The following is a 12,209-nucleotide window of genomic DNA, read 5'->3' on the forward strand; positions in this document are numbered from 1 at the left end:
GTGTATATTGTTGATGAGTCATTGAGACTCCCCTTGTCATTTCTACATTTGAATTCCCTTCAGTCCCCTGCAGCTTCTGTATTTTCAGCAGGGTGAAATGTAGGCAGTCTTATACTCAAAACCACATGTTACCTTGAGTAGTTATTACGAGGTTTAGGGTTGCTGGGAACCCTAAAATGTCAATGATAGGGCAGCATTGCCTGGAATGAATTTAGGCACTCAAATTGTCTTCAGTCAAGAGGCAAAGTTTATTGTGAGGCCAAAGAAGAGGGCGAAATTTCATAGGGAACTTGCAACTTAATAGGAGTGATACTAAAGCTTATATGAAAAAGGGATAGCAGCTTAAGGGAGACCCCAGCTTAAGGGGTGGGAGCTCTTTAAGGAAGACAGTCACTCCTTAATGGAGACAGCAGCTCCTTAAGACAGCCCCCCCCAACAGCACACAGCCCTTTCCAAGGAAAGCAGCCCCACCTATGGGAGAGGAGCCCCACCCCAAGGGAGATGGCCTATTCAGGGAGACTGCTTCTTAAGGAAGATGCCCACTAGCCAGGAGAAGCTAGGGATTCTTACACAAAACCTGTATGGGTGGGGAGATGAGGTAACCAGGGACAAGTAGGCAACGGTACAGGTAGTTAAGAGTTTCTTGGTACTTCACATAATGAACTTCTCATTGACCAGTCAATTTGAATCTCATCAGTTATACAACACCTAGTTTTACCTACATTTATAGAAACCTAGACATGAGCTATACACAAACTATACTTGGAAATTTCTTGTAGTAAAATTCTGTGTAGAAGTAATATTTAATGAAGTAATAACTTTGGAGTGTAGCTCCCAAGATCAATTTATTTATTTATTTATTTCTGTTTTTACTATTCCAAATATTTGGATTTCCTCACTCCATAGTGATAAACCAGTATCTTCTAGGTAATAAACTAACAGTTTTTTCAGAAGAGGAAAAAGGTGGGGGAAATGAAGAAAGGGAAATTTCCTTTCTGTCTCCATCTCTTATTTGTCCAAACCTAAGGGAAATATTTTCCTCTTCTATAAGGCATCTTGGTTTCATGGGTTTCCCATGAAAGGAAAGAGCCACCTTTCCAATACTAACATATTACCAGTGATGCTATATGGCAATGAAACCATTGTCTCTGGAGAACTAAAAATGAGTATAATGCAGTGGATAATGGAAAAGTACATGGTGAGGGTGAGCAAGCTTCAACATAGAGCCAATGAGAAACTGCAAAAAAGAACAAGAGTAAAGGAAACATCAAGGAATTGCATGTCAGAAAGAGAAGATAGGCTGGTCACCTGTTTTGCAGACATGGTTCTAAAGCCAGTACTCTCTTGGTTCAAGTTTGGTGTTGGGACTAAATGAGGCACTCCCAAGTCACTGGACATTTAATAAAGAAGCAGGTTTACCTTTCTCTAACACAGTAAGAATACACAATGTGGATATTAGCTTTTTTGGACATGGTCCTCCTCATCTCCACCTAGACACTTCATCTGGTCAATAAGTCACATGGTTATGAAAACTCACATGGTCACATGCAAACACCAAGTCTGAGAGGATCTGATTCCACTGGACTGGGACCTTTTCATGCCCCTACACCAGATCAGGGAAGCTAGGACTGATCAGGTTTCCTGCATGCTGAGTCATTATAATTCTGCTCTTATCATGACATGGCAAATGAAAATTAAAAACATAGACAAGCAATGAGCTCCACAGTATTTCCAAGATGTTGGGAGAAGGTGAAGAAGAGGGTCCTCTTCATCACACTGGGCATATCACCTATAAAGGACATATCAGAGTACATAGACTCACAGGAGATACTTAGGCATGTATAAAATGTGAACCTGCAACACTGGAGGGAATTCCTAAATGGAGAAGATCACAGAAATATTTGAGCATTTCTAAGCCATACAGACATTATTATATTCAAGGAACAATAACAGATAAATTCAAACAGGAAAATGCTCAGCAATTAATATGACACCAAGTAGAGCACTGTGACCAGTGCCTTAGAATGTTTGGTAGTAAGGTCCATGCTATATCTTCTATCAGTCAAATACTTTGTACACATCATATGAACCACCCAACAGCAGAGGGTGCCCAGAGTCATCCCAGCTCCTTGGGCATCTCTCAGGCTTATAAGGAGCCAGTTACCACCCTCCTCTGGATGCCATCCCTTTGTGGGTGCTACCCCAGTTTCATATTAGTTTAAGATTTGTCATGTGGATTATCCAATTGGATAAATAGCTTGAAGTTCCCATACTAGATTCCCTTCTTAAGGCATAGTGGTTTATGGATAACTTTAACCTGACTATTAGAAATGAATTAAGCAAACAACATGATATACCCAGCAAAAATGTTCCTGAGCTGCCCCTCCTCCATTACATACCCTTCCTCCAAACCCCAGCTAAGCCAAAAGTCAGTTCAGTCCAACTGAGCCACTCCCCACCAGGAGCTGACAAAGATTCATGTAGACCAGTGTTCAGACCACAGGAACCTTTTCCTCTCTCAATGAATTTGGGTGAGGAGGAGGGATTGTGCACAAACAAATTATATCCACCTTGGGTCAGAGCTCCAGACAGCCACTGCTCCATGTGTCAGGTATTAGTTCCATTTAACTGAATTCATTTATGTCTCTGATCCTTTCAAACCAAGCAAAAGAGAGGAGGAATTTCCTATGAGCTGGGTGTCAAAGTCCTACCTGGACAGCTTAAGGAGGAAGACACCATCTCTGCTAGCAGAGCACCATGTTTCTTCTCTCTCTCTCTTCATGTTCTCAAATATGCCTGTCATGCCACAGTAATGGATGAGCTCTTTCTACCTTCCTCACCCCTGAAGCTTTTTCCTGTTATGGAGGACAATAAAAGAGTCTAGAACCAAGGGAGGACACTGCCAGAGTGATTGGGTAAGCGGTTACATCATCTAGAACAATGTCATTATGCTTAAACTGAACATGTCTTAATTACAAATTACAAATTTCTTCATTCAGCAAACATTTATTAGGCAGCTGAACTGAACATAACCTCCATGAGAACAAGGATTGTTTCATTTCTTTCTTCATATCTTTACAAAAGCTGTGTGGCACAGTGGATCAAGCATTGGACCCAGAGTCAGTAAGACCTGAGTTCAATTCCAGACTCTCATACCTATTATCCGTGTGACTCTGGGCAAGTCATTTCATTTCTGCCTTCCTCAGTTTCTTACTCTGTAAAATAGGGATGATAATCATAGCACCTACCTCTGTGGGTTATTCTGAGGATAAAATAAGATGATATTTGTAAAGCACTCTGCAAACTTTAAAGTATTCTAGAACTAGTAGTACTTGGCACAGAATAGAGGCTTAATAAATATTTATTGATTGAAGGCATCGTTTCAGGTGATTGAGTATTGCTGGGTTTTTATTGGTGGTGGGGAGGGGGCAGCAAGGAGAGTGGACCTGCAATTTCATTAGTATAGGGAAATCCCAGTGCAGATCAGCATCTGCTCAGCAACCTATAATATTAAAGGACTGTCATGGGCCCTGAGAGATTAAGTCAATTCTCTGAGTCACCCAACCAGCACATGTCTTGAGTAAGATTTGAACCTAGGTCTTCCTGACAAAGAGGCCGGGTCCTTATCTGCTATGCCATTCTTCTAGGGGTCCAAAGACACAAACGTGTACCTTCAAGGATCTGACATTGAACTGGGAATAGAAGATTTGTTTCCAGCTGAGTTTTGAAAGGAATGGAAAAGTAAAAAAAAGTCAAGCCATGACTGAAAAAGCCTTTTGAATATAGTCTTCTGAGGTGAATCCAATGAGAACAGTCTAGTGCAGGCGTGGGGAACCTGTGTCCTTGAGGCCACATGAGTGCATTGCTCTGGATAACTCCTGAGGTAAGCAGAGAAAATACTACTATCCATATTGTATGCATATGTGTCTGTGAGGGTGTGTGTATGTTTGTGTGTGGGTGTGTGCGCATAAACTTATACATATATACATTGCACATATTTATAAAGTATACATTGATTACACACACACACATACACATACACATTGCACTTTTTTCCCTAGCTGAAGAAAGTCAAGGCTTAAAGAGCTAAATGATTTGCTCACAGTCCCCCTTGCCAGTAACCGACGTGTATCAAAAGATTCTTTGCAGGATAGACAGAGAGGCCAGTAAAAAGGATTGCACCATCATGTGGGCACAAGTAATTTAGAGCCTAGGACACAGGTTATTCATGTGGCCGTGGGTGTGACTATAAGAAAAAAAAAACAAGGACAGGTAGAATCATGGTGAAATGAATTGAATGATAGACTTGGAATCAGGAAGAGCTGGGTTCAAATTCTGCCTCAGACACTTACCACTTGTTAGACCCTGGACAAGTTATTTGATCTTTCATGGCTTCAGTACTCCATCTATAAAATGAGGAAGTTGGCCTCCAAAATACCTTTCAATTAGCTACAAAATATTACAGAGGAAAAATTAAGAGGACTTAGGGATAAATGAACTAGGTAGTGAAGGAAGAAAGAATGGAGAAGATGAAAAGTCAATACCTAAGTGATTTTATTGGTATTCCCAGTTCCAAAATATCATTAGTAAATAATTAAATATGTTTTTCCTTCCTTTCTTCCTTCTTTCACACTTTCTCTTCATTCCTTTCTAATTCTCATGCATCTGTATCACAGATAGCAACACTGGTCATTGAATGGCTCAATATTTATCACTGACATTGATTGCTTCAGAGCTGAATTCCCCTCATGCAGTCTCTGGGTCATGAAGTATCATCTTCAGAGCCCTTCTCGGTTTTGAGGTGTTCCGGATCAGCAAGGCAGGATGGATGGAGATGCCAGCACAGATCACTACCTCCCATACCCAAAACCAAGAGCTGCAAACTGAAACAGGCACTATGAGGGCAATGGTCAGAGGCAGAACATATGATGTATAGAGGAAGAGAAAGAAGAAAAGTGACTTCAGGGTTGTAATGTGGACCTGCATACTCTGATCCTGAGGACTAGCACTGTGGTGTTGCATGTTCCCAAAGTGTCGGCACAGGGAGGAAATGACCAAGATGATGGAGACTAGGAAGAAGAGGACAGGAATTAACAAAATAAATATTTTCAGTGGCAGGCAAAAATACCTCTGGAATATACCTGTCCTATCATCCAAATTGGTCTTTTCTGAGTAATTCCCAGTGGTTAGGTATAAACTCTGATAGCTCTTTACAAAAGATGGGATGGATATCAAATTGGATATCAGTAGGGACCACAACAGCAGCCAGGGGACAAATCAGGAAATTCTCCACTTCAGCCAGAGGAAGATTGGGTGAGTGAAGGAAGAAATTTTCATACAGTAGAAAACAGCAAGCCAGGTGGTAAACCAGAATGTGGTCATGTTAGTAAAACTCCAGAAAATGCCGAGGTATAGATTTCTGTTATTTGAGAAGTATCTGTAGAAGTTGTTAAGAACTGCTGCCCATTATAGAAAGAAACGGAGATGCCCAGGCCTGTCAAGATCATGTCACCAGGGGCAGGGCCCAACATCATACCCACTGCCTGACCAGCACTATGATGATGAAACCATTTTCTATGACTCCTGCCACAAACTCCAGGAGAAAGAAAATCATGAAGAAGAGAATGAGTAGGGTGGGCATTCTTTCTCTACCAAGCTCCTACTATGACTCAGATGTTCCAGGAAACCTAACCCAGAAGTGATGTGATAGCAAGCCAGACTCTCCAAGGATTCAGCACCTCTCTTTGCTTTATGCAGGAGCCCAGCTAGAGGAGAAAGAGGAGCAGGAGGACACTATGCATGCCTGATGTGAATTAAAAAAGAATTCTATGACCTCCATGAATGCAGATTTGACTGAGATGACTCACTGAACCCAGTTTCTATTTGTTTATCCTAGATTTGCCTGTCCCTGACCAGAGCCAGGGCCAGGGCCAAGGAAATATCTGGATATGGGCTACTGATCCTGTTACCTTTCAAGAACCCCCCAAAAATGCAAACTTGTTGTCTACCCATCCTGTTTCCCTCCCTTAAGTCTAGCTATAAAGCTCCCCCAGATCTTCCCCCTCTCCTGTTCTTGAAGAGACACCCTTGTCTACTGCCCTTTCCCCACCCCACCCCAACTATTAAACATCTTCCTGTATAATGTAAACACTTAGTTCTCTATTCATGCCCTGGATTCATGCATCTATTTTATTCTCTGTGCCTAGTGTATCAAGTGCCATTTTATAGGTGTCAGGTTGACATTGAACCACTTATTTCATCTGTTTGGACCCCACCATTCAACCAGTTCTGAATCTGCCTAATTGCACAATCACTCAAAACACACCTCTCCATCGTTTTCCACAAGAATAGTATTAGCAAACACATTGGCATTGATTTGTTCCTAATTTCAGTCAGTTGCAAGGCCCTGGGCAAGTGTAAAACAGGACAGGTGAGTTTCTATGAAGGGAAAAGGAAAGAGATAGGACAGATTTCTACTCAGAGAAAAAGTATCCCATGAGGTTAAGTATAAGAGTAGGGAGGGGAGGTACTGTGAGAAGCTGGAGACAAGTAACTATGAACTTTTTGAGTAATTGAAAGGGAGAAGGGGGAGGTGAGGTGGCATGGAATGAAGGCATAGAATTCTCCTACTTCATTTTACCCAGGGCCAACTCTGCCCTATAAGTAAAATGAGAAGCAAAGCAACACAACAGCAAAGCATATTGGTTGTGAAATCAGAAGGGTGGGATTCAAATCCTGGCTTGCCAAAAACTATACCTCTCAGCATCTCTGGGCCTCGGTTTTCTCATCTGTACAGTGAAAGGGTTAGACTCTGATCTCTGAGGGCCCTTCCAACTTTAAATCAATGGTTCTGTCCCATTAGGGTTCTATGATAATAATTCAGAGCAGCCAATTCAGGAATTGGGGGAAGGGATGGATGGGCCAGAGGAAGGCCTGGTATAACAGGAGTAGTGAGAATATATTAAGACAGCAAAGTGGAAGAGGGTCTGTCAGCACAAAGAGCCCATTCTATGTAAGCCAGTGAGAGTTAAGGGAGGATGAAGGACAAATTTTGAAAAGAACAGGGACAAAGGGGAACTAAGGAGAATGGAAACAAATGGGAGCCTTGCGTCTCTACTCACATATGTATGTCCTGACAGCTGAGCCAGGTTCTAGGCACATTGTGGGTCAGTCTCCAGTCAAAATCACATCTCATGATATTACCAACCAACCAGAGATTACATTCATCCAAAGCAATGGACATTCAATTAGATAGCGTAGCAACATAAGTGACAAGAAAGACTCTCCTACACACAGGAATGCCATGTCTCCACTAAGAGAAAGGATGCACAAGATGCATCATCAGGGTAACTCATGTTTCTAATGCTGTTGCTTGTTCCCCCACAGAGCAACCAACATCCATTGGTGGTATCATCAGGGGAGCTATATTCTCCACAGAGCGGAGGTTCCTTGTGAATCTATTATCAGTTCCATCTTGATCTCTGTAAAGGGGCTCTACTGAATCGCACTACTACTAAGCTGACATCTACTAGTCTTCAGCTTCTTCTCCCCAAGTCTTTAATTCGTAGCCCCAGAATTATTACAACTCTTTTGTGACTAGACTCTCTAGTCAGCTACACCTAGCCAGTTAACAACAGAAGTCCTTAGGAATTTAAGCCTTTTTTTTTTAAATTAGCCTATTTCTTCCTCACCTGCCACTCCATGACCCTAGGCTACTATCTCTTTCCAAGACCTTCCCAGTGATCCCCAAGTCTTCCTGGGATCTGGCTACATAGCTCTGGATGCTCTGTTTTTCCTCCAGAGCCTAACAATTTTTCAGTTCAGGATCTGGCTACCACCTATCCAATTTTTCACACCCACATTATGTCTTTCCTTTAAGGCCTTCATGAGGCCTCTGTGAGGCCTATATCAGTTCTGTGAGAAATGAATATTTCTCTCTTATATCTAACAACTAATTATTGTATTAGGACCAAAGTTTTTTACCCTTTTCTACTTACTCATCCAGAAATCAATCAGTGTGGGACATCTCTCTTAGGGATTTACCCAGTTCAAGATCTAATCAGACAGTAAAAGAAATTCCAAATTTAGGCTAATGGGGTTTGCTCAGACAGGTCTGGGGAAATGTTGATTCTCCCTATAATCAAGACAGGTGATATGGAAATTGATATCTCTTTGACCAAGAGTTGAGTGACCTAAATTACTCACCCCAAGATAGCCCACCTCCTATATGATTAACCAATCAGAGTTGAGTAGGCAAGCCTTGGGAACACTTCCTCTTTGAAAAGAATATAAACTGTGACCCCACCAAAATTAGGGGTCTTTGGTCCAAGAGAGGCAGCCAAATGAGCATCCTTTAGTAATAACCTTCTGGTCTTACTAATAAAATGATAAATTACCCAGAAACTATGTCTCTCAAATCTTCAAATCATAACAGGTCAGGATCCTACCACTAACCTCCAGGTGCTATCTTCCCCCTAAGACCTTCCCAACAATCTCTACATCAGCCCAAGATCAAAGCTTTCACCCCTAAGGCCTCCTTCAGTGCACCAGAGATCATCCTTTCCTAGAAAAATCTTCAAAAGCCATCTCCTAACTCCTGATCAGGCTCCATCAGGCCATACCTTTTCCAAGTCCTGACTATGCCAAGGTACATCTTGCAGGATCCAAATATCACTACTTCCCATGAGGTTGAATCTTTAGGGAGAACTTAGAGTAGTCAGTCTAATAAACTGCTTTTTAATACACTGATTTCCAACCACAGATACTCTGCCTAGAATTATTCCTCAATAATTGCATAATACAGCCTCTTCATACTTTTATCCCTGCAGTTCTGAACCCCAACAATTGATGTGCAAAATTCATTTTCCATACCCAACTACTTGCTCCTTTACTCCTGTCCCTGTTATCTCTACTCCCTATGTTCCACTCCAGAGCTACCTGTCCCAACCACTGTGCTCTATGGAATGCCTGCTCCATAATTAAAAAATTGATTTTCACCTTAAACTTCTTCATTTCTCACTGTTTCCTTTTTCTTGCTCTCACTCAGCACTAGTTTCTGCCTGATAACACTCATCCCTGGCCACCCTTTCTACTACTGGTGCACTTTATTCATACTATTCTCCTTGTCTTCTATTCACATGCTACCAAATGAAGCTGGAGATAACCATGAAACCATGCTGACTTGGTCCATTACAAAATAATAGTACATAATCTCAATTGGGCCTTTGCTGCAGCTAGGCAATCCTTTTTCATCACCTTAATCAATTTGTTACCCCATTCACCACAATGATTGTCCTAAATATTCTCATCCCTCCTTATGCCCTCTAAAGCATCTCTTTCCAGGACCCCTCTCATTTGAGAACCTCACCCCATACTTCAAAAAGAAATTTGAGGCTATTATCTGAGGGTTTCTTCTTCTCTCTTCCTATGTCACAACTCAGAGATCTTGCTTCACCATCTTTTCCACCCATCTCTCATAAAGAGGTGGCCTTTTTCCTTGTCAAGGCAAACCTATTGACAGGTACCCTTGATCCTAACATCTCTTATCTTCTCAAGCAGATTGCCTCTCTATCATTTCTCCCTCTCTCATTTTCAATCCCTCTTCCCATCTCCTAACTCCTTTCTAGCTGCCTACAAACATATGCACTTACCACCCATCCTTACCTCTCACTTAATCAGCCCATCCCTGCTAGCTACCATTCTAGATCTCTCTTTCTCTTCTTTGCTAAACTCCTAAAGAAAGTCATCTACCCTTGGTGCTTCCACAACCTCTACTCTCACTCCATTCAAAACCCCCTCCAATCTGCCTTCTTAATCTCATCATTTGACTGAAACTGTTCTCTCCAAAGTTACCAGTGATCTCTGAATTACCAGATCTAATAGCCTTTTCTTGAGCCTCATCCTTCTTGAATTCTCTGGAGCCTTTGAAACTGTCAATTGCCTTCTGCTCCTAGATATTTTCTTCTTTCTAGATTTTTGAGATACTAATCTGTCCTGGTTCTCCTCCTACCTGTATGAAAACTTTTTCTCAAGCCTCTTTGCTAGATCTCCATCTAAATCCCACCTATCAACCCTGGTGTCCCTCAAGGCTCTATCCTCAATCCTCTTTTCATCTTTATTTATACTATATTATTTGATGATCTCAACAGCTTACATAGTCTGAATTATTAGCTCTATGCAGATTCTTCCCTGATCTTTATGTACAGCCATAAATTCTTTCCTGAGCTCCAATCAAACATCACCAACTGCCTTTTGGACATCTCAGAGGGAATGCTTTTAGGCATTTTAGACTCTAGATGTTCCAAATAGAACCCAGTCCTCCTCTCAACTTTTCTCTTACTCTGGAGAGGACCACCATTCTCCAAATCATGCAGGTTCAAAACTTGGGTATCATTCTCATCTCTTCACCCCACATCACACTCACCCCAAACATCTAGTATGTTGTCAATTTTGTCATTTCTACCTTCATGTCTCTTGTCTATGATCTATTCGATCCACTCAGCCCACCACCCTTGTTCAAAGCTACCATTACCTCAGGATGAGACAATATAGCAAGTGCCTTCTGGCTGGTCTCCCTGCCTCAGGTTTCTCTCTTGTCCATTCCAGTGATTTTCTTAAACTGAAGGTCTCATCATATCACCCCACTACTTAATAAACTCCAGTGGCTATTTCTCACATGATAAAATATGAAATGCTCTATTTGGCATTGCAAGTCCATCATAACCTAGTTCCTTCCTACCTTTCTTATACTTTATCCTTTTCCACACACTCTACAATCCTGCTATTCTGACCCACTTACTGTTCCTCACAAATAACACACCATCTCTTGAGGCTCAAAGGCATTAAGTGGCTCATTTATGGTCACTCCACACTCATTCTTCTCCTCTAGTGTCAGTTCTTGCCAAAAATTATGATTCTAACCAGCTCCACTGCAATGATCCTAGCTGTCTACTATCTAAGAGCAAGGTCTCCAGTTATTCCTCCTTTTAACATACCTACATTCTCTTTTGTGTTACTGGACAATAAAAGACAAACTAAATTTGATCTATTACTTTTAGAAGCTCAGGAGCTGCAGACAATGGGTAAGGAACTAACATCCCAGGTGGTGAACATCCTATGCAATTGTTGGATATGGGCACTGAAAAAATGTTATAGATAGGACTCAGTGAAATTGTGAAATCAAATTTGGGCATTATATACTATAACTGCTGGGATTTAACATTATTGTAATATCACTCCCCAAGCACCAGTCACTATATCAACTTCTTCCTGCTCTGGTAGCAATAATAATAACAAGAACAATAGCTAGCATTTGTATAAAGTACTTAGGTTTGCAAAGTGCTTTACAAATACTATCTCATCCTATCATCACAACAAATTTGAGAGGTAGATAAGGAAACAGGCAGACAGAGGTTAAATGACTTGCCCAAGTAACATAGCTAGTAAATGCCTGAGGCTGAATTTTTATTTAAATTTTATTTTTAATTTATGGAATAAAAAAGCATTTCTATAACATAGTACACTAAAAAAGATTATTGCATATGAAAATGCAAATCTACAATGCAAAACTTGCTATTCCTTTCAAATATAAAACAAAATTATCATGTAAATTTCTTTTTTTTTCCTTCCCTCCCCAACCCCCACCCTACAGATGGATCTCATTAGGCACAAATAGGTATATGTGTGTGTGTGTGTATATTTGTGTATGGGGGGGTGTATGTGTGTGTGTAAAACTATTCTATATATACTTCTATTTATCAGTTCTTTCTCTGGATGCAGATACATCTTTCTTCACATGTCCTTTATACTTAATTCGGGTATTTATAATACTCAAAATAACTTATTCACTCAAAATCCTTCTTAAAACAGTATTGCTATTACTGTGCACAATGTTCTCTTAGTTCTGCTCATTTTGCTCTTCATTATTTCCCACAAGTCTTTCCATGTTTTTCTAAAATCATTGAGCTCATCATTTCTTATAACACAGTAGTATTCCATCATAATCATATGCTGCAACTTGTTCAGCCATTCTTCAATTGATGGGCATCCCTGCAATTTCCAGTTCTTTGCCACCACAAAGAGAGCTGCTATAAACATTTTAGAACTTATAAGTTCCTTTCCTTTTTCCTTAACTATTGTCAGAAATAAACCAAGTAGTGGTATTGCTGGGTCAAAGAGTATAGACAGTTTAATATCTCTTTGGGCATAAT

At 40.8% G+C, this 12,209-nt stretch overlaps 1 pseudogene; it reads right to left on the minus strand.

Moving 5' to 3' along the window:
- Positions 1 to 4,746: 4,746 nt before the first annotated feature.
- Positions 4,747 to 5,641, minus strand: LOC110216127 (taste receptor type 2 member 134-like; annotated as a pseudogene).
- Positions 5,642 to 12,209: the final 6,568 nt, after the last annotated feature.

The sequence above is a fragment of the Phascolarctos cinereus genome, unplaced genomic scaffold (genome assembly GCF_003287225.1).
Source record: "Phascolarctos cinereus isolate Bilbo 61053 unplaced genomic scaffold, phaCin_HiC Scaffold_1;HRSCAF=81, whole genome shotgun sequence".
Lineage (NCBI taxonomy): Eukaryota > Metazoa > Chordata > Mammalia > Diprotodontia > Phascolarctidae > Phascolarctos > Phascolarctos cinereus.